Below are 21,114 nucleotides of genomic sequence, written 5' to 3' on the forward strand. Positions count from 1 at the left end.
AACCCGGGCTCTTTCCACTGAGCCACGCTGTTTCTCTTTACTGCTTCTCTGTATCTGACCTCATTAACTCGTACCTGTCCCGACACTTAGAACAGTGGTGGACACATAGTAAGTGCTTAACAGATACCATAATAATAACAGTAATAATAACAACAGGTAATCTTGTCCAAGAATGGGGTTTAGAAAGTCCATCTGTCCTCTAACATCTATCAATATCAAGGTATTTGGGTGTGTTTTTGTTGGAAAATCATTAAAGGTAAACCTTAACTCCTTTTTAACAGGTCTGTTAGATTTAATGGTGAGCTGTTGAAATGTAATTAAGCAGGGTTGATGCTTTGGAAGGATAATCAGTTGAAAATAAATAGGTTTAATTGAGAAAATCTTTATATACGTTCCTCACAGATGCCTTTGCGTTCCGAGATACGGATGAATGAATGGTATCTTGTGCAGGGTCTCGCATCACTGAGTAAATCCTTTATTTATTCACTTTTCCAGCGATTTCTTTCTTCATTAATGACGCTAGTGTCAACTGAATTGTCTAATTCAGGATGGAATTACTCATATGAGTGGTTGCAAATTTTGATGTTTAATGTGTAAGAGCAGTTCCACGTTCATGCTAGAATCAGATTAGGAAAGAAATTTTCGAAAAGCCCAGATAATAACTTTTAGAATCGGTCCAGCCATAAACCAGCGTATGACACCCGATTTCGAGCCTTCGGTGTACTTTCGGGATTGTCAAGAAAAACGTCTTTAATCTGCTGTGCGGAGAAAATGGATTTCTGCATTTCTTCTGGGTGGGAGTATTATTGTTTCTATAGTATTTGTCTACTCATGGAAGCAAATGAATGCCTCCTTTGGAGAAAACTGAAAAGAATAAATTCAGAAAGGTGCAAGAGGAGAGACTAGGGGGTGTTTGTGCAGGGCTGAAACCATCTAAAGATTTGAATTCTCATTTAATTGAATGAAACCCCATGACAGCTTCATTCACCCATTTCACCCCATATTCTTTTTGACTTTTGAGGACCAACGCCATATTTTCCACCTTTTCTCTTCATAGGTGTCTTTGTTTAGTTGAGCAGCCCTACCTCCCTCGATAAACTGGGAAATATTTGTCTCTGGGAATCACAGTTTTCCCTGTCAGGCTGACCCCGGCCTCCAAATAATTGAACGTTCAAGTTCGTTATCATTCCAACTCTGATGTTCCAAGGAATGCATATTCCTGGTCTTATCGCCCCCCCCCCCCACCGATTCATTTCATCGTATTTATTGAGTGCTTACTGTGTGCAAAGCACTGTACTAAGCGCTTGGGAGAGTGCAGTACAACAATAAACAGTCACATTCCCTTCCCACAACGAGCTACAGACTAGAGATGTAACCCAAATCTCAAAATCCCCATTGGATCATTTTACCCCATGTTCATATATTGTGGAAGCAAATCGATGGTATTTAGCAGGTGGTTACTATGTGCCGAGACTGTACTAAGCATTTAAGAGAGTACACTAGGGTTGGTAAATACTATCCCTACCTCTGAGGAACTTCCATTCAAGCAGGATCACCCTAAAAGCCTTGGATAATTGGTCTGGAGAATGACCAAGCGGCCTGTCAGTCATTCTGTCATATATATTGAGTGTTTCCTATGTGCAGAGCACTGTACTAAGCGCATGGGAAGTACCCTACAACAATAAGACACATTCTCTGTCCACAATGAGCTTACAGTCTAGGGGGTGAGATAGTCATTAATAATAATAATAATAATAATAATGGCATTTAAGTGCTTTCTTTGTGCCAGGCACTGTACTAAGCGCTGGGGTGGATACATTAATATAAATAAATAAATTACAGATATGTATATAAATTCTGTAGGGCTGAGGGATGAGTCCGTCAACTTTGGCACGCTCCCCAGGGCTTCGTACAATGCTCTACACACAGCACTCGGTTAATGATACCATCGAAGGACTGATTGATCGGGCCCCTTGTTTTTGAATGTTCTGCATGGTTGGTTTTTTTTTTGGTGGGGGATCACTGTGCTAAGGGGCGATTTGAGTTGTTTGAAAAGCCTTCAGGGCTCAGCCTTTTAATCACTTTACTATGGGTCTTTCACAGAATCCTGCTGCATCACAGAAGCTGGAAGTTTTGATGTTCCATTGACTCACAATGGAATGTCCTGACTTACCTGGTAAGGTCAGCTCTGAAGGCATCTTACTTAAGAGCTTGGAGGTGGCGAAGCAGTGGATTATAGAAATTGCTCACCCTTTCCCCCCCAACTCCTCATCCTCCATATTGAGATTGGGGAATGGGTTTTGTTTCCTTGGGAAGTGGTGATTTTGCCGAGTTTTCCTTTTAATCCGCATTGTCACGTAAGTCAAACTTTCCCTTTTAAATGATGGGCTCTTTTATGAAGTTCTTCAAGAGAACAGGGATATATTTCCTCACCCAGCAGCTTGTCCTTGGTTCAAGTCAATTCACTTGGGTTCGGGAGGCGGGAAATAGAAGGAGGAGACTCATTCGGTATTTAATGAAGCCGCTTGGTTAAAAAAAAAAAAATCCCTGATAAGGGCTGTAATATAGTACAGTGAATGAGTATTAAAGAATCATGAGGGATTTTGCTCATCTTCCTTTAATGCAGTAAAGCGAGGCGGAGATGCATGTTGCTAAAGATTTAGGTATCAAATTTAAAATATATCAAATGAAATCAACTCCCATTCAATGGGCCAGGATAGAGTTGAGGTTTCAGTCATTGCCCTTCAGGAACTCGATCGATCATTGGGATTTATTGAGTGCTTACTGTGTGCAGAGCACTGTACTGAACGCGTGGGAGACGACAGATCAACAGATTTAGCAGACGGGTTCCCTGCCCTTAACGAGTTTAAAGTCTAGAGGGGGAGACTGACAATAATATGAATAAGTAAGTCATTTACGATATATAATTTAAAGATATGTACATAAGTGCTGTGGGGTTGGAGGTGGGAAGAATATCAAGGGTCTAAAGGTCACAGATTGAAGTGCATAGTCGACACAGAAGGGAAAGCGAGCGGGACAAGAGGGCTTAATCGGGGAAGACCTCTTGGAGGAGATGTGACCTTAGTAATGCTTTGAAAGAGAGAGAATTTTGAGGTGGAGAGAATGTTACTAAGGTTCCATGTTAGTGTAAAGCCCTGGCCCTCAAGGATGCTGTTTCTTTAGTTTCATATGGGAGTGTATTTGATTCATCTGGAAGTGTTGGCTTTAAAGGAAAAAGCTCATATAAATTTAATTCTACTGAAAAACGTGGGAAAATATTTTCCCCGGAGCTTTTCACGAGGGTTAACGGAACTAAAAATGTCTCACGGAGAGGTCTTCCAATCAGTGCAAAGTGAATGGTGCCGGGATAATCTTTGAGTCACTGATGGTATTGAGGAAGTAAACAGATCGAGAATTGATCGATATCATGAATGTGAATATGAGTTACACTACACAAACATAATCTTGAATAGAGTAGAGGTTGCTAAAAGATTACATTGGAAATGTAAACCCACTTCCCCCACAATAGCAGGTACAAATGACAGTCAGTGGAACAGACGGTTGCAATTGTTTTGGGATGGGGAGAAAATTCAAATTTACAGATGAATTTTAAATAGGCCATAAACCCATGATGAGTGAATGAGGAAAGTCAATGAGTAAGTGGTTATTGGGATCTAATTGAGAAATAACCCTGTCAGGAGAAGTGGGGGGAGGGGAGAGGAGAGAGAGAAATGCCTGTATATACAGTTTCTGATTGTTCAACAAGTGGAATTGACAAATTCATAGTTATGCTGTGAACAGAAAAGGACCTATTTGAATATTTGGCCAGTTAAATTGTTTGCTGAAGGGTTTAATTTTGTTTGTTTTCAATGGTGTTTAAATGCTTACTATATACTAGACACTGTACTGAGCACTGGGATAGATACAAGCTAATGAGGTTGGACACATTCCGTGTCGCACAGCCTTAATCCCCATTTGACAGGTAAGGTGACTGAGGCCCAGAGAAGCAAAGTGACTCACCCAAGGTCACACAGCAGACAAATGGTGGAACTGGGACTAGAACCCAGGTCTTCTGACCCCCGGGGCCGCGCTCTATCCACTAGATCACGGCACTGCTTGTTGGAACTGTAGAGGGTTAAGGTCCAGAGCAGATTTCTCCCAGATTCCATTGAAATGTCAGAAAGGGGAGGATATGACACTGATCGATCCTGTCGATGTCCTCTCACCCTCTCTAGACTGTAAGCTGGTTGTGGGCAGGGAATCTATCTGTTACGATATCTTAACGAGATGTTCTTCCCCTTGACTCTATTTATTGCCTTTGTTCTTGTCCGTCCGTCTCCCCCGATTAGACCGTAAGCCCGTCAAACGGCGGGGACCGTCTCTATCTGTTGCCGACTTGTTCATTCCAAGCGCTTAGTACAGTGCTCTGCACATAGTAAGCGCTCAATAAATACTATTGGATGAATGAATACAGTAAGCGCTCAATAAATACCATTGGCTGATTAACCGATGGTGGGCCACTTAAAAAAAAAAAAGTCCAATCATAAAAAAGCAAAGAGTAACAAATAAAACCTATTCCTACAAGAACTCACACGCTCTACTTCATTTGAATTGAGGCCTACAATATCAGGAAGAATTTTTCTCCTCTCTAAATCCTAAGCCTTAATAGTATTATTGTTGTTAGCCGCAGTAGTAATTATTATAATTATCAGCATCATCATTACTGTTTAAATCATGGAAGCCCTGTCCTAAAGAGGTGGATTGATGATGGTTGGAGAACCTGAGAATTCATACATTTCGTCAGAGTTGATCAGTCGCTATGTGATTGATAAAAAAAATAAAATCTTATTCAAAATTTTTCAGCCCCCCAGGAAGCCATGTGTAAAATTGAATCATCAATTGAAATTAGTCAGTGACTGAAGGAAAGAGGTGTTTTTTTAAGGGAAGTAGCATGGCCTAGTGGAGAGCGCTCCCAGGCCTGGAGTCAGAGGATGTGGGTTCTAATCTCGGCTCCGCCACTTGTCCGCTGTTTGACCTTAAGCAAGTTTCTTAACTTCTCTGTGCCTCAACTACCTCAACTGTTTAAAAAAAAAAAAAGGGATTAAATCCTCTTTCCTCTGACTTAAACCGTGAGCTTCAAGAGGGACAGCGACTGTGTCCAACCTGATTACGTGGTGTCTATCGTAGTGCTTAGTACAGGGCACATAGTAAATTACGGATGTGGGGGGAATATGTGGCTGAATTATGAATAGTGTATTAGGGTACATTTTCACTCAGTTGTTTATATATTATAAATTGGAACCTGTTCCAGAAACTCTGGAAGAACCATCTGAAATTCCTCTACCTATTTTAGACTGTAATGATAAATACCACTACACTATTGCTCAACCTTTAAGGTAAGTTGACGCATAATTTTACAACAGTCCCTAAATGAGCTGTAGTGTGATAATGCATCTCGGAGGCTCCAGAAATGCAAGATGGTTTTGCTGACTGTGGTGGTGGTTTTCAACTTTAATGAATAATTTGTCCAATTTAGTTTGAAACAGCCTTCTTATTGTCTACACACAGTAGCTTGTAAGCAGGCCAACTCTCTCTGAATACCTCTTCACACTTTTGAACTCCCCTCCGTCTCTTGCTGTCATTTGTATAAATTCAGCTGCGTTCTTTAAAATTGATGCCAGACCGTTCAATCTCCAAATCCCTAGCTTTTGGTGACCATCACTTATTTTTCTGGTCTGTTGTCTTGTAATGCTGCATGGGATTGTTGCGATATCAACAATGACAGCTCTGTAATGATAATGATTATGGTATTTTTTAAGCGCTATGTGCCCAACACTGTACTAAACACTGGGGTAGAGCCAAGATAATCAGGTCCCACATGGAGCTCACAGTCTAAGTAAGAGGGAGAACAAATTTTGAATTCCCACTGTGCAAATGAGAGAACTGAGGCACAGAGGAATTAAGTGACCCGCCCGGGTCACACGACAGCTACGTGGCAGAGCCGGGGTTAGAACCCAGGTTTTGTGTTTCCCGTGCTCTTTCCGTTAGTCTGTGCTATTCTTCGCTGGCTGTAATCCCCGGTATCACACACCGTAGTGTGACCGCAACCTGCAGTAAAAGTATCACAACCCAAAATGGCTGTTTCTTTGGGTTGAATGTATTGTGACTGTAATGTGGGGTGGGCCTGTACCCAAAAGGATAAGCAGCGTAGCTTAATGGAAGGAGCACGGACTTAGGAGTCAGAGGTCGTGGGTTCTAATCCCAGTTCCGCCACTCGTCAGCTGTGTGACTTTGGACAAGTCACTTCACTTCTCTGTGCCTCAGTTACCTCATCTGGAAAATGGGGATTAAGACTGTGAGCCCCACTTGGGATAATGTAATTATCCTGTATCTACCCCAGCATTTAGAAGAGTGCTTGGCACATAGTAAGCACTTAACAAATACCATCATTATTACTATTATTATTAGCAGTAAATGCAAATGGTGGCTGTTGGATTAATAGTAATGATAATAAAAACTGTGGTATTTGTTAAGCGCCGAACTAAATCCTGGGGTAGCTACAGGATCATCGGCTCCCTCATGAGATTCACAGAGTTAGTCGGAGGGAAAGCAGCTATTGAATCCCCATTTTGCAGATAAGGGGACTGAGGCCCAGAGAAGTGACTTTCCAAGATCACACGGCAGAATCACTCTGCAGACAAGTGGCAGAGCCGGGATTAGAACTCAGGGCCTCTGATTCCCAGGCCGACTGCTCAGTGAGAAAGACATTGGCTGTCATTGAGTACTTATTCAGATTAGAGTCAAAATAAATACTGTGCGGGTTAGTCAACCCCAGAGAAGCAGCAAAAGCATTCAACCCCCATATTCAGTTTCACTAAATCCTGTGGCTCGACCTTCATGACTTCGCTAACATCCGCATTCCTCTCCATCCAAACTGCTCCCATCCTGATCCAGACGTTCATTATTTCCTTCCCTGAGTACTGCCTCATCCTCCTTGCTTACCTTCCTGCATCCTGGCTATTCCCACTCCAGTGCTTACTCTGATCTTTTTTTTAAAAAAATTAATTCCACATCTTCCCACCCCTCAAGAACCTCCAGGGGTTGCCCAGTCATTCATTCAGTCGTATTTATTGAGTGCTTACTGTGTGCAGAGCACTGTACTAAGCGCTTGGAAAGTACAATTCAACAATAAAGAGAGACCATCCCTGCCCACACCGGGCTTCCGCTTCAAGCAGAAACTTCCTACCATTGGCTTTAAAGCACTCAGTCACCTCGTCCCCTCCGCCGCTCGCCTGGTTACATCCAACTCAGCCTGCACACTTTGCTCCTTTAATGCCAGCCTACTCGCAGCACCTCGATAATAATAATAATAATAATAATTGTGGTATCGGTTAAGTGCTTACTGTGTCTGCTGGCTTTTAAAGCAGAATCAATCAGTCGATCGATAAGTCAGTGGTATTTACTCAGTGCTTAATGTATGCCAAGCACTGTACTGAGCACTTGGGAGAGTACAATATAATTGAGTTGGTAGATACTTTCCCTGCCCGCAACGAGCTGACGGGCTAGAGCTGACATTTCCCAAGGGAGGAAGCTTTGTTTAGAGGAGGGTAGTAGGAAGATGTTGGTGGGAGCTAGAGAGAAGGAAGAAGCCTGAGGGAAGGAATTGTCTTTGGCTTTGGCCAACACCTCTTTGGAGGAATTTCCCTGTGATCGAGAACTTCCTCCTCTTTGGGGTCAGGATCCCAGGGAAAAAAGCCCCTGGTGAATTCTTGCAGGTTGCTGTTCATAAGGAAGGACTCTGCCAATTCTTCCAGGATCTTACCGTCTTCACAGCTAGCACTTACATTATTATCTATAACGTATATATTCTAAATATTTTTATTTTAATGTCCGAAGACTGTCAGACTGACTGTAAGACTGTAAGCTTGTCGTGGATAGGGAATGTATCTACCAACTCTGTATTCTACTCTCCCAAGCACTTAGTACAGGGCCCCGCACGTAGAAAGTGCTCAGTAAAGGCCACTGATATTGATAACCGTCTTCCTTTTCAGAAGTCACACGGGCTGGAGGGCAGAGGATTGGATCTAATCACAGCTACTCGTGTGGCTACGTTATCTTGGTCAAGTCACTTCACTTCTCTGTTCCTCAGTTTCCTCATCTGTAAAATGAGGATTAAATCCCACTTCCTCCTACCTAGACTGTGAGTTCCGTGCAGGACAGGGATTGGGTCCGAACAAACCCCAATGCTTAGAACAGTGCTTGCCACATAGTAAGCACTTAACAAATGCCGTAATTATCACAAATTATTCTTGGTGCCTCACTTTCCTCTTTTATGAAGATAGGGATCATTGGAGCAGCAGCATGGTGGAGTGGAAAGAGCATGGGCTTGAAATGGGAAGACCTGGGTTTTAATCCCCACTCTGATAAATGCTTGTTGTATGACTTTAGGAAATCCAAGAAGTCTTCCTTGACTAAGGCCTCTTTACCTCTTCACTCCCTTCTGCGTCACCCTGACTTGCGCTCTTTATTCACCACCCCCTTCCAGCCCTAAGGCACTTATGTCCATCATTCATTTATTTATATCAATGTCTTTCTCCCCCTCTAGACAGTAAGCTCCTTGTGGGCAGGGAATGTGTCTGTTATATTGTTATATTTTACTCTCCCCAGTATTTAGCTCAGTGTTCTGCACACAGTAAGCACTCAATGAATACGATGGATGGGGAGTCGGAGGACTTGGGTTCTAGTCCTGGCTCTGCCACGTGACTGCTGGGTGACCTTTTTTTTTAATGGTATATGTTAAGCCCTTTACTATGTGCCAGACACTGTACTAAGCGCCGGGGTAGGTACAAGCTAATCAAGTTGGACAGAGTCCACGTCTGTTCTACGCACAGCACTATTCTAAGCTCTTGGGAGAGTACAATCCAACAGAATTGGTAGAAACGTTCCCTGCTTATAATGAGTTTACAGTCTAGAGGGGAGCTGGCACCTTGCCAGGGACACTACAAGATGGATTGTCCACCTCTTCTGTGCCCGATCGATCAATTAATCGGTCATTGGTGTTTATTGAGCACTTTGTGCAGCACACTATACTAGGTGCTCGGAAGAGTACAATCAGTTAGTGGTATTTATGGATCGCCTACTGTGCGCTGAGCACCGTACTGAGCTCTTGGGACAGTTCAGTCCAACAGAATTTGTAGACACATTCCCTGCCCACACAGAGCTTACTGTCTAGAGGCGGAGACGGACGTTGAAAATAAAATTGCGGATATGCACGTAAGTGCTGTGGGGCTGAGAGTCTGTGTCTGTGCCTCAATTACCTCATCTGTAAAATGGGGATTGAGACGGTGAGCCCCATGTGGGACAGGGACTGTGTCCAGTCCGATTTGCTCGTATCCACCCCAGTGCTTAGTACAGTGCCTGGCACATAGTAAGCGCTTAAGAAATACCACAGTTATTATTATTACTAGAGGAGACGAGGGCTTAGTCGATGAAGGCCCCTTGGAGGAGATGTGATTTTAGGAGGGGAAAGCAGTGATCTGTCGGATAAGAACGGGGAGGGAGTTTCAGGCCAGAGGGAGGATGTGGGCAAGGGGTCGGCGGTGAGATGGACGAGATCGAGGTACATTGAGTACAGTGAGGTGGTTTTGAAGCCACTCGATGGAAGAGGACAGAGCTGCAGATACTGTGATGGGGGTCTGTACACCCCCCCCCCCAGAACTTTCCTGTGGGCACATGAACTGTGTCTTGGTCCTGGGCTCCATGAGCAGGGGACGAAAACTGTGAGCCCCATGTGGAACAGGGACTGGGTCCAACCTGATTAGCTCATATCTACCTCAGCGCTTAGTACAGCGCCTGGCACATAGCAACCAAGAAATTGCCATTAAAGCAAAAAGTGGTAATGTTGTTTATTACGTCTCTGTCTTGCCGGCACACTTTTTTACAGCACTTAGTAACGTGCCGGCCAACCCGATAAAACTATATCCTCACGAGCTGTTGATGATATCTGTAGACTTTTGCTCTGGCTGGAGAGAGGGGCTCACGACATAGCCACCCTGGGTGGAATTTTGCCTATCTTGGTCCTGCCGCTGAATTCCTAATTCTGCCCAGGCTGCCGGGAAGAAATTCCTCCCTGGGATAATCGCGAAGTGTTGGGAAGGGGAAGCTGAAGCATCTTGGGGAAACTCCCCTTCCTAGAAATCCTGTCAAGAACAGAGCCGTTCTCCATCTGCCAGAACTCTTTCAGGGAGGCTCCGAGGGAGTCGCGTCTGGTCGCCCTTGTGTTCGTGGAAACGGTGCCCACAAAGTGCCACCGAGCACCCCTCGGGCGCCGGCAGGAATTTCAGAGTCACGAGCGGAAACCAGTGCCGGCCAAGAGGGTCTCCGATGAGACCTTCAGGGACGCCTCACGGGTTGTGTCAGGTACCAGAAAGGAAAGCAGCGAAGCAGGAGGAATCCACGTATGGCACGTGTGGGGTGGTGTGTGGTGTGTGGGTGGGGGGTGCTAGGAAGTACACAGATTGCAAGCTTCTTCACTGTCAGTTCATGCCATAGAGCGAAAGCGATTTACAGGCGGGCTTCAGAATGGAAAAGAGCCAGGATTAAATGATCTTAAAGAAGCAGCGCGGCCCAGTGGAAAGAGCACCGGGTTGGGAGTCTGAGGACCTGGGTTCTGATCCTGGCACCGCCACTTGCCCGATGTGTGATCTTGGGCAAATGACCTCACTTTGCTGGGGCACAGTTCAAACAATTCAATGTTTGTTCTCCTCCCCACCCCACCCCCACGGCATTTCCGTACATATCTTGAAATTATTTATTATAAATTATTTGTTCATGTTAATGTCTGTCTCCCCCTCTAGACTATAAGCTCATTATGGGTAGGGAACGTGGCTGCTAATTCTCTTGTACTCTCCCAAGCACTTCAAACAGTGCTCTGCACGTAGTAAGCGCACAGTAAATACCGCTGATTGATTGACTGATTCAGTAAGACCGCGAGCCCCACCTGGGACCTGATTACCTTGTATTCGCTATCCCGTATTATTCTATAGCGTGGAAAAGGTCAGAAATCCCAGACTTAAACGGTTTATCGACACTCGTGTGACCTATAACCTGTGCTGGATTTGTATATTCTTTGAAAAGACAGACCTTGAAAACTGCTGGAAAATATGGATTCGCAATAACAGCCCCCCAAGTGCGTCGGTCACAAGTCATTTTAATTTTCAATTTCCCAACGGTTTGCGGAAGGAATAGAAGGGTTTTTGGAGTCTGAAACCTTGTCACTAGAGGGCAGGGTAGACCTTTCCTGTAGAGATGTTAGCGGGAAAATGCAACCTGAAAAATACACAAATATTCGGTGACGATCGTGGTTTTAGCATCTTTAGTGTCCCAGTTTGCTCCAGACAGGCACCGTTTTCTGTGAAGAATAAGGAACGTAAGGGTATCTTGCAGGAGCAGACACGATGCTTAGAAGAAGAATACTTTAAAGCCAAACAGCGGGACGCGGAACCTTATAGCGGGATTACCATTTTGACCTTCTGGGGAAGAATGGAAGTGGGGATTTGTTGAGCGGGTAAGGGCGATCAAAACTACAGATGTGGGGACGAGACACGTGGCTAGCCGGAAGGGCATCTTGAATCTCCGAAGCGGTCGAAGAGTTGGAACTATTTTCCAAGCTCACGGAGTGCACGTGGACGGAAGAATTTGGCTGAGAATTTGGGCTTTAGTTTGATGTGGGTGATCACTTGGTGTTTCAGATACATAAACAGAGTTATTACTGACCGGTAGTGTAACTCGTACATGTATCTCCCCTTTTAGGCTGAGGCTCGTTGCGGGCAGGGAACGTGTCTGTGGAGCAGCGTGGCGAAGTGGGTAGATCGTGGGCCGGGGAGTCAGAAGGTTATGGGTTCTAATCCCAGCTCTGCCCTTTGTCTGCTGTGTGACGTTGGGCAAGGCACTTCACTTTTCTGTGCCTCGGTTACCTCATCTGGAAAATGGGGGTTGAGACTGTGAGCCCCACGTGAGACAAAGGACTGTATGAAACTCGATTTGCCGGTACCCACCCTAGCGCTTAGTACAGTGCCTGTCCCATAGTACGTGTTTAACAAATGTCATCATTATTATTATTGTACTTACTATTACTGACGCTTGTGCTGTACTCTCCCAAGTGCTTAGTACAGTGCTGTGCACACATTAAGAACTCAAAAAATTTTATCGATGGATTGTTTTATGTGCTCAGGGGCCCTCTTACCCCAAAATACCTTTGCTCATTGCTTTGGCGATCAAATTAATGGTCTAGCATTGCTTAAGGCATACGCACGTTTTATTTCATAAAAAAGTAGTTGGGGTAGCAATAGGATTATAACAGCAACCCAGGTCGGACATTTTAAAGATAACTGTCGTAGGAGAGGCTTCAGTCAAAGCAGCAAATAACAGCCCTGCTAACTTTGTCAGAAAGCCGTATTTTGGAGTCCATCCCGAAACCTGTATTTTTGTGCTGTACCTGAAGAAGAAAAGAGATGATTTTGAAGAGATAATGGACCGATATGCTTTAGTTAAGGCTTCCAAAGATACTGACTTAACCACCTCTTCCGCACACTTGTGCCGACCCACTTTGGGGAAGTGGCAGTGGGTGATTTCCTTCCCCTCTCCCAGGCACCCCAGAGCCCGGGACCCACAGCGAGGACTTGGGCTCGTGGACATGGCTGGGTTCCTCGTGGCCACTCCCGGGGGCTGTTGGACGGGTGATGGTTTGGGGTTCCGCCTTTTCAATCCATCGATCAATAGGGAAGCAGCGTGACCGGAGAAGCAGCGTGGCTTAGTGGAAAGAGCTCGGGCTTGGGAGCCAGAGGTCGTGGGTTATAGTCCCAGCTCCGCCACTTAGCAGCTGTGTGACTTTGGGCAAGTCACTTAACTTCTCTGTGCCTCAGTTACCTCATCTGGAAAATGGGGATTAAGACTGTGAACCCCACTTGGGACAACCTGATTACCTTGTATCTACCCCAGCGCTTAGAACAGTGCTCGGCACATAGTAAGCACTTGACAAATACCATCATCATCATCATCATCATCATCATTATTAATATAGTATTTATTGAGCGCTTACTGCGTGCAGAGCACTGTACTAAGCTCTTGGGAGACTACACTATAACAGTAAACACACACATTGCCAGTCAATCAATTGCAATTATTGAGTCCTAACTCTGTGCGGAGCACTGTACCAAGCCCTTGGGAGAGTGCAGTCCAACAGAATTAGCTGATGTGTACCCTGCCCGTAATGGGCTTAGAGTCTAGAGGGGGGAACAGACATCAACTCATTCCAGGACCATATAGAGGTTGAATTTTGTTTTTTTTTAAATGGTATTTAAGTGCTTCTTATGTATCAAGCATCAACCCCTGACTCTCGGGGTTGATATAAGATAATGAGGTTGGACAAGGATGAGGTAACTGAGGCACAGAGAGGATGCGACACTTGCAGGGTCACACAGCAGACAAGTGGCAGAGCTGGAATTAGAAATCAGATCCTCCTGACTCCCAGGCCTGTGCTCTCTCCATTAGGTCATGTTGCTTCTGTGAGTGATTCCTCCATCTAGACTGTAAGCTCATTGGGGGCCGGGAACAAGTGTTTTAATTCTGTTATAATGTACTTTCCCGAGAGCTTAATACAGCACTCAGGAGGTAAAATTGATTGATATGATCGATTAGAAGTATCCTTGTGTGGTTATTTGCAGTGAAAGACATTAGTTTGGGTCCAGTGGGAATGTCTGGTACAAATTATTACTAATAGTCATAATAATCGTATTTATTAAAGCCCTTACTGGGTGTCAAGCACTGTACTAAGCTCCAGGTTAGGTCAGTCAGTCATATTTAGTGAGTACAGAGTGCAGAGCTCTGTACTAAGCACCTGGGAGAGTACAATGGTAAACTCATTCCCTGCCCAGGAGGAGCTTGCATCTAGAGGGAGCTTACTTTCAAAGAAATCAGGTTCCACATGGGGCTCACAGTGTAAGCAGGAGGCAGAACTGGTATGGAATCTCCATTTTGCAGGTGAGGAAACTAAGGCACAGAGCAGTGACTTGCCCAAGATCAAGCAGCAAGTACGCGGTAGAACCCAGGTCCTCCGACTCCCAGGCCTCTGCTTTTTCCACGAGGGCATTCCCTGTGAGAGCTGAGGGATTAGTCAGGGAAGGCTTTCTCGAGGAGATGAAATTATAGTAGGATCTGGGACTTGGGAAGAGCAGTGGTCTGCCGGATATGAAGGGTTGATAAACCTAGTAATATAATGTTTAAAACTCTTACATCTCGTCACTGATTGATGTATAAAGCTTGTCCTGTTAATTTGAAACACGAATGCGAACACTTATCACTCATCGGTGTTTCTCTTTTGTAGTATTAATCCAGATAATGTAGTATTAATCCATTTAAAGACAGGCTTGAAAGTGCTGTCAGAATTCTACGTCATTCCTGCATGAATTTCCGAAGAGAACCCGAAAGTCTCTTCAGAAATCTTCAGGAAATGTTTAGAGTGACTGTTATACTACCCGTTTAATGTGGTCTCAATAAGAGAGAAAAATCACCAAACCTCACAAGTTTCTCTGAACTCTTTTGTTCTCGTTTTCAAGGGGTTGGGGCTCTGAAAATCATCCTCTTGTTTCAGTAAAATACACTATCTCACTTGAAATGATATAATAAAGATGGGTTTTTAAAAATTAGGCTATAGGCATGTCAACTTCTTTTATTGTTTTTTCATTATCCATGTCTGTAGTTCAGTGAACAAACCTTTATAACCTAATAGAGCAGATTAGTTTCACGTTGGGGCTCTGGGGATTTGAAAAAGTTTCAGAAATAGCAACACAGTTGGTTAATGGATTGGGAAACAATTCTTACAAGCAAAGGCTAAAGAAAAAATAAAGAAACAATCCCAGATTTATTTGCTTTAGAAAAGAGAGTCAATCAATCAGTGCTGTTTATTATCTGTGTGCAAAGCCCTGATCTAAGGGCTGAGGAGAGTTCCTCATTTTAAGTAGCCGTCTCCTGCCTACGAGTATAAACTCTTCAAGGGCAGGGCTTTTTATTTTTATTTTTTATGGTATTTAAGTGCGAATCACTGTATTAAGAGCTAGGGTAGATGAATGTATGTAATGGTATTTGTTAAACGCTTGCTACGTGCCAGGCACTGTGTTAAGAGAAGCAGCATGGCTCAGTGGAAAGAGCCTGGGCTTCAGAGTCACAGATCATGGGTTTGAGTCCCGGCTCTGCCACTTGTCACCTGTGTGACTGTGGGCGAGTCACTTAACTTCTCTGTGCCTCAGTTACCTCATCTGTAAAATGAGGATTAACTGTGAACCTCATGTGGGACAACCTGATTACCCTGTATCTACCCCAGCGCTTAGTACAGTGCTCATAGTAAGTGCTTAACAAACACCAATATTATTATTATTATTAAGTGCTGGGGTGGATGCAAGGTAATCGGGTTGGACACAGTCCCTGTCCCACATGGGGTTCACAGTCTTAATCCCCATTTTACAGATGAGGGAAACGAGGCCCAGAGAAGTTAAGTGACTTGCCCAAGGTCACAGAGCAGACAAACTGCAGAGCTGGGAATAGAACAGTTCCTTCTGACTCCCAGGCCTGTTCTCTATCCACTAGGCCACGCCGCTTCCTGTTAGAGGATCAATTCTGATAGCCAGGAAATAGCCGAGCAGTTCTGCCCTAAGTCTGGCTTCGGTTGCTACTTGTGCGGTGTTCTTTCAAATGATCATCGACCCGGTTGGCATTTGCCATTGCCAGTACCCACTCTGTAGGTAGAATGCAAACCACCATCCTCACAAGCCAAGCCTGGCACAAGAAGCAGCGTGACCCAATGAACAGAGCCCAGGCCTGGGCGTCACAAGGACCTGGGTTCTAATCCCGGCTCCGCCACTTGTCTGTTGTGTGACCAAGTCACTTCACCTCTCTGGGCCTCAGTTACCTCATCTGTGAAAAGGGAATGAAGACTGTGAGCCCTATGTTGGGACAAGGAACTGCGTCCAACCCGATAATCTTGTATCTTCTCCAGCGCGTAGTAAGGTGCCTGGAACACAGTAAGCACTTAACAAACACCACAATTATTATTATTATTATTGGATGGTCAGCCGGGCTAGTCTCGGGAGGTCCCTGTGGCGTAACTGCTCAGAACCGTTTTTGAGCATTGCCTAGCGCCTCAGAACGCTAGACTGGCAACCTTCTAGATCTCCCGGGGTCAGCCAGAGGTTTGCCAACCTTAGCCGGGCACGGACTTGACCCGGTTTGGGTTTGGGGATCAGAGCGACTTGGACGTCGGCCCTACGGAGATCCTCTCCGGGACCGAGGAGGGTGAGCTTTCCCCCGTGGGATGACGGTAGTTTCTCTTTGAAACTTTCTCCCAAAGCAGATGGCATCTCAGCCATTTCTGAGCGTGAAAGGTTCTCGTGGGAGTGACCTAAGTTTAGACGAGGTGGTGGGATGGTCTGGGTCTAGCATTAACAGACCGGACCTTATCGGGGCTCTTGCCCTCTTCCTGTTCCGCCTTGTCAATCAATCAGGGGTATTTATGGAGCGCTCACTATCTGCAGAGCGCTGTACTTAGCGCTTGTGAGAGGACGATACAGCAGAATTAGCAGACCCTGCCTTCTGAAACAAGGTCTCAGCCTACTCTGTGGGACTTTAGTACAGTGCGAGGCACAGAGTAAGCGCTCAAAAAATGTGAATGAATGAGTGACTTTAGAAGAGACAGGAGGTACGAACTAGAAAGTGAACGAGTGAAGGATTTTTGAAGCACTGCAGTGGGATTTCTGAAGCACTGAACTAAGCGCTTGGGAAAGCACAATACCTCCGAGTTGAGTTTTCTTCAACCTCTACCTCTGATTTTCTCCTTGTCCCCTGTTCTTTTCTGCCTGCAAGGTCCTTTAATTCCATAAACATCTATTGACACCAAACTACAGAAATTCCAGAAAATAAGCGGGTAGACTAAAGGTGAGCTGTGATGTCATATTTCACTCCCAAATGTTCTTTACATCTAGAATAATAATAGTAATAATTGTGGTATTTAAGAGCTCTGCACACCATAAGCACTCAATAAATACCATTGGTTGATTGATTACTGGCGGCTCATTATGGGGCAAACTCTGTTCTAAGTGTGAGGATAGATACAAGATAATCAGGTCAAGACACAGTCTAAGGGGAAGGGACAACAGGTATTTAATCCCCATTTTACAAATGAAGAAACTGAGACACAGGTGACTTGCCCACGGTCACCCAGCAGGCAAATGGCAGAGCGAGGATTAGAACCCAGATCCTCTGACTCCCAGATCTGTGCTCTTTCCACTAATGAATTATTAGTTATGGAAAGGCAACAGAAAGCTGCGTCCTCAGGAGAGTTTCTTGCTTTGGGAAAGTCAGCATTTCCTCCAGGGTATTTATCATGACTGATGAGTATTAAGGGACTTTTTTATGGTATTTAAGCGCTTTCTATATACCATTCACTGTTCTAAGTGCTGAGGTAATGAGATTGGACACAGTCCACGTCCCACATGGGGATCACAGTCTGAATCCTCATCTTACAGATGAGGGGACTGAGACCCAGAGAAGTGAAGCGACTGGCCCGAGGTCACACAGCAGACATGAGCAGAACTGGAATTGGAACCCAGGTCCTTCTGACTCCCAGGCTCTATGCACTAGGTCACGCTGATTCCGATGATATCTTCCTTTTTTCTTCCCTCATCCAACCTGCCGTGCCTCAAGCTGAGATCGCTTTAGGTTTGCAAACACGAAACAGCTGCCTGAAATATGTTCATTGATTCAGCTGAGCTTCTGCAGTTGCACAACAAAAGTTATTTGATTTGGGTGGGGAGTGTGGGGAAATGAAAACAAGCGTTCAGATTAGCTCCCCCTTCCCCCTGCCGAAGCAGGAGCTGCTAGAACTTGTAGCCTCGAAGCCCATAGAGAGTCCTACCTCCGCCGGAAGGGCGGGGAGACAGTTAAATCGATCCAGGGTCAAGCGGGTCGAAGATGACCCTATCTACCGAAGCTCTCGTCAATCCCCAGGAAGCGGGAGAAGGCACCGTGGCTTAATGGCAAGAGCACGGACCTGGGGGATTCGAATCCCGAATCTGCCAAATTGCTTACCGTGGTGACCTTGGGCAAATCTGGGCTCCGCCACTTGACTCCTTTGTCAAATTGGGCAGATCACTTCACTTCTCCGGGCCTCAGTTCCCTCATCTGTAAAATGGGGATTGTGAGCCCCATGTGCAACATGGACAGGGTCCAACCTGCTCATCTTGCCTGCACCCCAGCACTTAGTACAGTGCCTGGCATGTTGTAAGTGTTTAACAAATACCATTTAAAAAATCATTCTTATCATTGGAGGTTCCCTCTGAGAAGATGTGTTCTGTGTAATTCCTGGGGCAATATCGGAGGGGTTATTAGGGCCTATTACGAGTCAGGAACAGCCCCCAGCATTCCTGGAGGCTTGCTTTTTTGGAAGAACGAAATAGAAACAACTGTGAGATCATCTATCAATTAATCAGTGGCATTTATTGAGCGCTTACTATGTGCAGAGCTCTCAGTACGGGAGTACCGATGGTCTCAGCAGGTGCTTAGTGTATGGAATCTGTTATGATACCAAGGTGTGGATGGGAAAAATCTCAGATTGAGGAGGGTTGTGGCTAAATCTGTGAACTCTTCATCATTCAGTCGTATTTATTGAGCGCTTAGCGTGGGCAAAGCACCGTACCTAGCACATGGGAGAGTACAGTCATTTTTTTCAGTCATTTAATTTATTTTATGGTATTTAGGTGCTTACTGTGGGTCGAACACCATTCTAAGCACTGGGTTAGGTGCAAGTTTAATTAGGTCGGACACAGTCTCTGTACCACATGGGGGGTCATGCTCCTAATCCCCATTTTACAGATGAGGTAACCGAGGCCCAGAGAAACGAAGCGACTTACCCGACAGTGGGCAAGGAGCGGAGCTGTGACTAAGACCCAGGTCCTTCTGACCCCCAGCCCCATGCTGTATAATACCAAGGCTAAACGGGCGTGTGATGGTGCTGTCTGCAGTGTTGGGAAAATGAGTATTGACGATCATGCTAATGAGAGTGATATTAAGTATTTTACTGTGTACCAAGCGCTGGGGTAGATTCACGATAATCAGGTTGGACCCGTTCCCGTTCCCCATTGGACTCACAGTCTAAGAAGGAGGGAGAACAGGTTTTGAATCCCCATTTTACAGAGGGGGAAACTGAGGTCCAGAACAGTGAAAATCAGTGATGACGATCATGCTCATGAGAGTGATATTTGTTAAGCATTTACTGTGTACCCAGCGCTGAGGTAGATTCACGATAACCAGGTTGGACCCGTTCCTGTTCCCCATTGGACTCGGTCTAAGAAGGAGGGAGACCAGGGTTTGAATCCCCATTTTACAGAGGGGGAGACTGAGGTCCAGAAAAGTTGAAGTGGCTTCCCCAGGGCCACACAGCAGGCAGGTGGCATAGCTTGGATTCGAACCCAGGCCCTCTGACCCCGACACCCAAGTTCTTTCCATTAAGTTACCCTGCAAACCAGTGATGGCTTTAATGAACTGGGTCTTAATGGGCCACCTGCATTTCACTAAGATTCCTGTGGGTTGGGAATTACTCTTGCAATCGGCTGTCAATAGCGCTATTTGCCTCCTCATAGGCGAGAGTTTATCGGGACTCAGCGCATCGGGTTTCACGGTGCGAAGGGCGTCAGTGGCGATAATTAGTGTTCAGCCATAATGTTGTTAATGATATTAATCTTCCATTATTATCATCTTCCGGGTTGATTAATCCGAGCATGTTGTTTCAGTTGGAGCTCTCTCCAAACCTGGGCAAAGAGCTTTGTTAGCGACCGGGCACTGTGCAGATAATTGGCCGATTCCTTATTCTCCGTGACGGTGGCTTCCGTCTAATTTGAGGACCTCAAATCGATCGGCACAGTCAGGGGGTGGCGATTGCTAAGACCGAGCGTACGGTTCTGGAGTTGGGCTCAGTAACTGATGGGGAGAGGGAGGGAGATTTGGGATCTCAGCGATGGATGTGGGGGGCGGGAATGGGGTCAGTAAGGGAAGCAGTGTGACCTAGTGGAAAGAGCACAGATCTGGGAGAGAGAGGACCATGGTATTTAATGTATTATGGGATCTATTAAGTACCTCCTGTCTGCCAATCCCAGTATTAAGCCCTGGGGTAGAGATAGTCAGGCTGAACACAGTCCCTGTCCTACGTGGCCTCACAATTTAAGAAGGGAGTATTTATTCAATCACTCAGTCGTATTTATTGAGCGCTTACTGTGTGCAGAACACTGTATTAAGTGCTTGGGAGAACAATATATAGCAATAAACAGACACGTTCCCTGCCCACGGCAAGCTTACAGTCTAGAGAGGGGGGAGGCAGACATCAGTCGAATTAATTAAATTCAGATGGGTAAGTAATTGCTGTGGGGCTGGGAGTGAGGAAGAACAAAGGGAGCAAGTCAGGGTGATGCAGAAGGGAGTGGGAGAAGAGGAAAGGGGGAGTTTAGTCTGGAAAGGCCTCTTCGGGGAGATTGCGCCCTCCATAAGACTCTGAAAGAGGGGAGTCATTGTTGGATTTGAGAAGGGAGGACGTTGCAGGCCAAAGGTAGGGTGTGGCCTGGGGTCGGCGGCGAGATGGAGGCTCAGAGAAAAAATAGTAGGTGCTAGTAGGATTAAATAGGAGTAAGATCTAATCCCCACTTTACGTATGAGGAAACTGAGGCACCGAGCAGTTCGGTGATTTGCCCAAGGTCACACATCAGCCGAGCGGCGGAGCCAAGTGTCGAACCCAGGTTCTCTGACTCGGGCTCTTTCTACTAGGCCACGCTGCCTCTTAGGTTACGTCCTGCTGATTCTGGCCCTACCGCTTGCCCGTTGTCTTGAAGCTTAGCTGTCGGAGCCCTTTACTTAGCCAAATGGCTCTGTGGCTTAAATGCGGTCTGACCTTAAACTACCGAACTTTGTTTCCCGCGAAAGAATGTGAAAGTGAATTATTGAGGCGTCCCATTAAAATATCCACTAGGTGGCACATCGAAATTGTGCTTGAGACCTTGCGTGTTGTAGTTTTAAATC

The 21,114-nt window shown here is 45.5% G+C and overlaps 1 protein-coding gene across 14 annotated transcripts in view; it reads left to right on the forward strand.

The window, feature by feature from the left end:
* Positions 1–21,114, forward strand: part of BBX (BBX high mobility group box domain containing) — a 193,071-nt gene that overhangs the window by 87,428 nt on the left and 84,529 nt on the right. For 3 of the 14 annotated variants that reach the window (XM_029082902.2, XM_029082912.2, XM_029082906.2), the window contains one exon: positions 2,104–2,176. The exons of 8 other annotated variants lie outside the window; for them this stretch is intronic. The gene's annotated coding sequence lies outside the window, so the exon portion shown is untranslated. Of the gene's footprint in view, positions 1–2,103; positions 2,177–2,196; positions 2,358–16,251; positions 16,348–21,114 lie in introns of those variants that run through there. 3 more of the 14 variants (XM_029082905.2, XM_029082901.2, XM_029082908.2) reach the window with 2 other exon arrangements.

The sequence above is a fragment of the Ornithorhynchus anatinus genome, chromosome 17 (genome assembly GCF_004115215.2).
Source record: "Ornithorhynchus anatinus isolate Pmale09 chromosome 17, mOrnAna1.pri.v4, whole genome shotgun sequence".
Lineage (NCBI taxonomy): Eukaryota > Metazoa > Chordata > Mammalia > Monotremata > Ornithorhynchidae > Ornithorhynchus > Ornithorhynchus anatinus.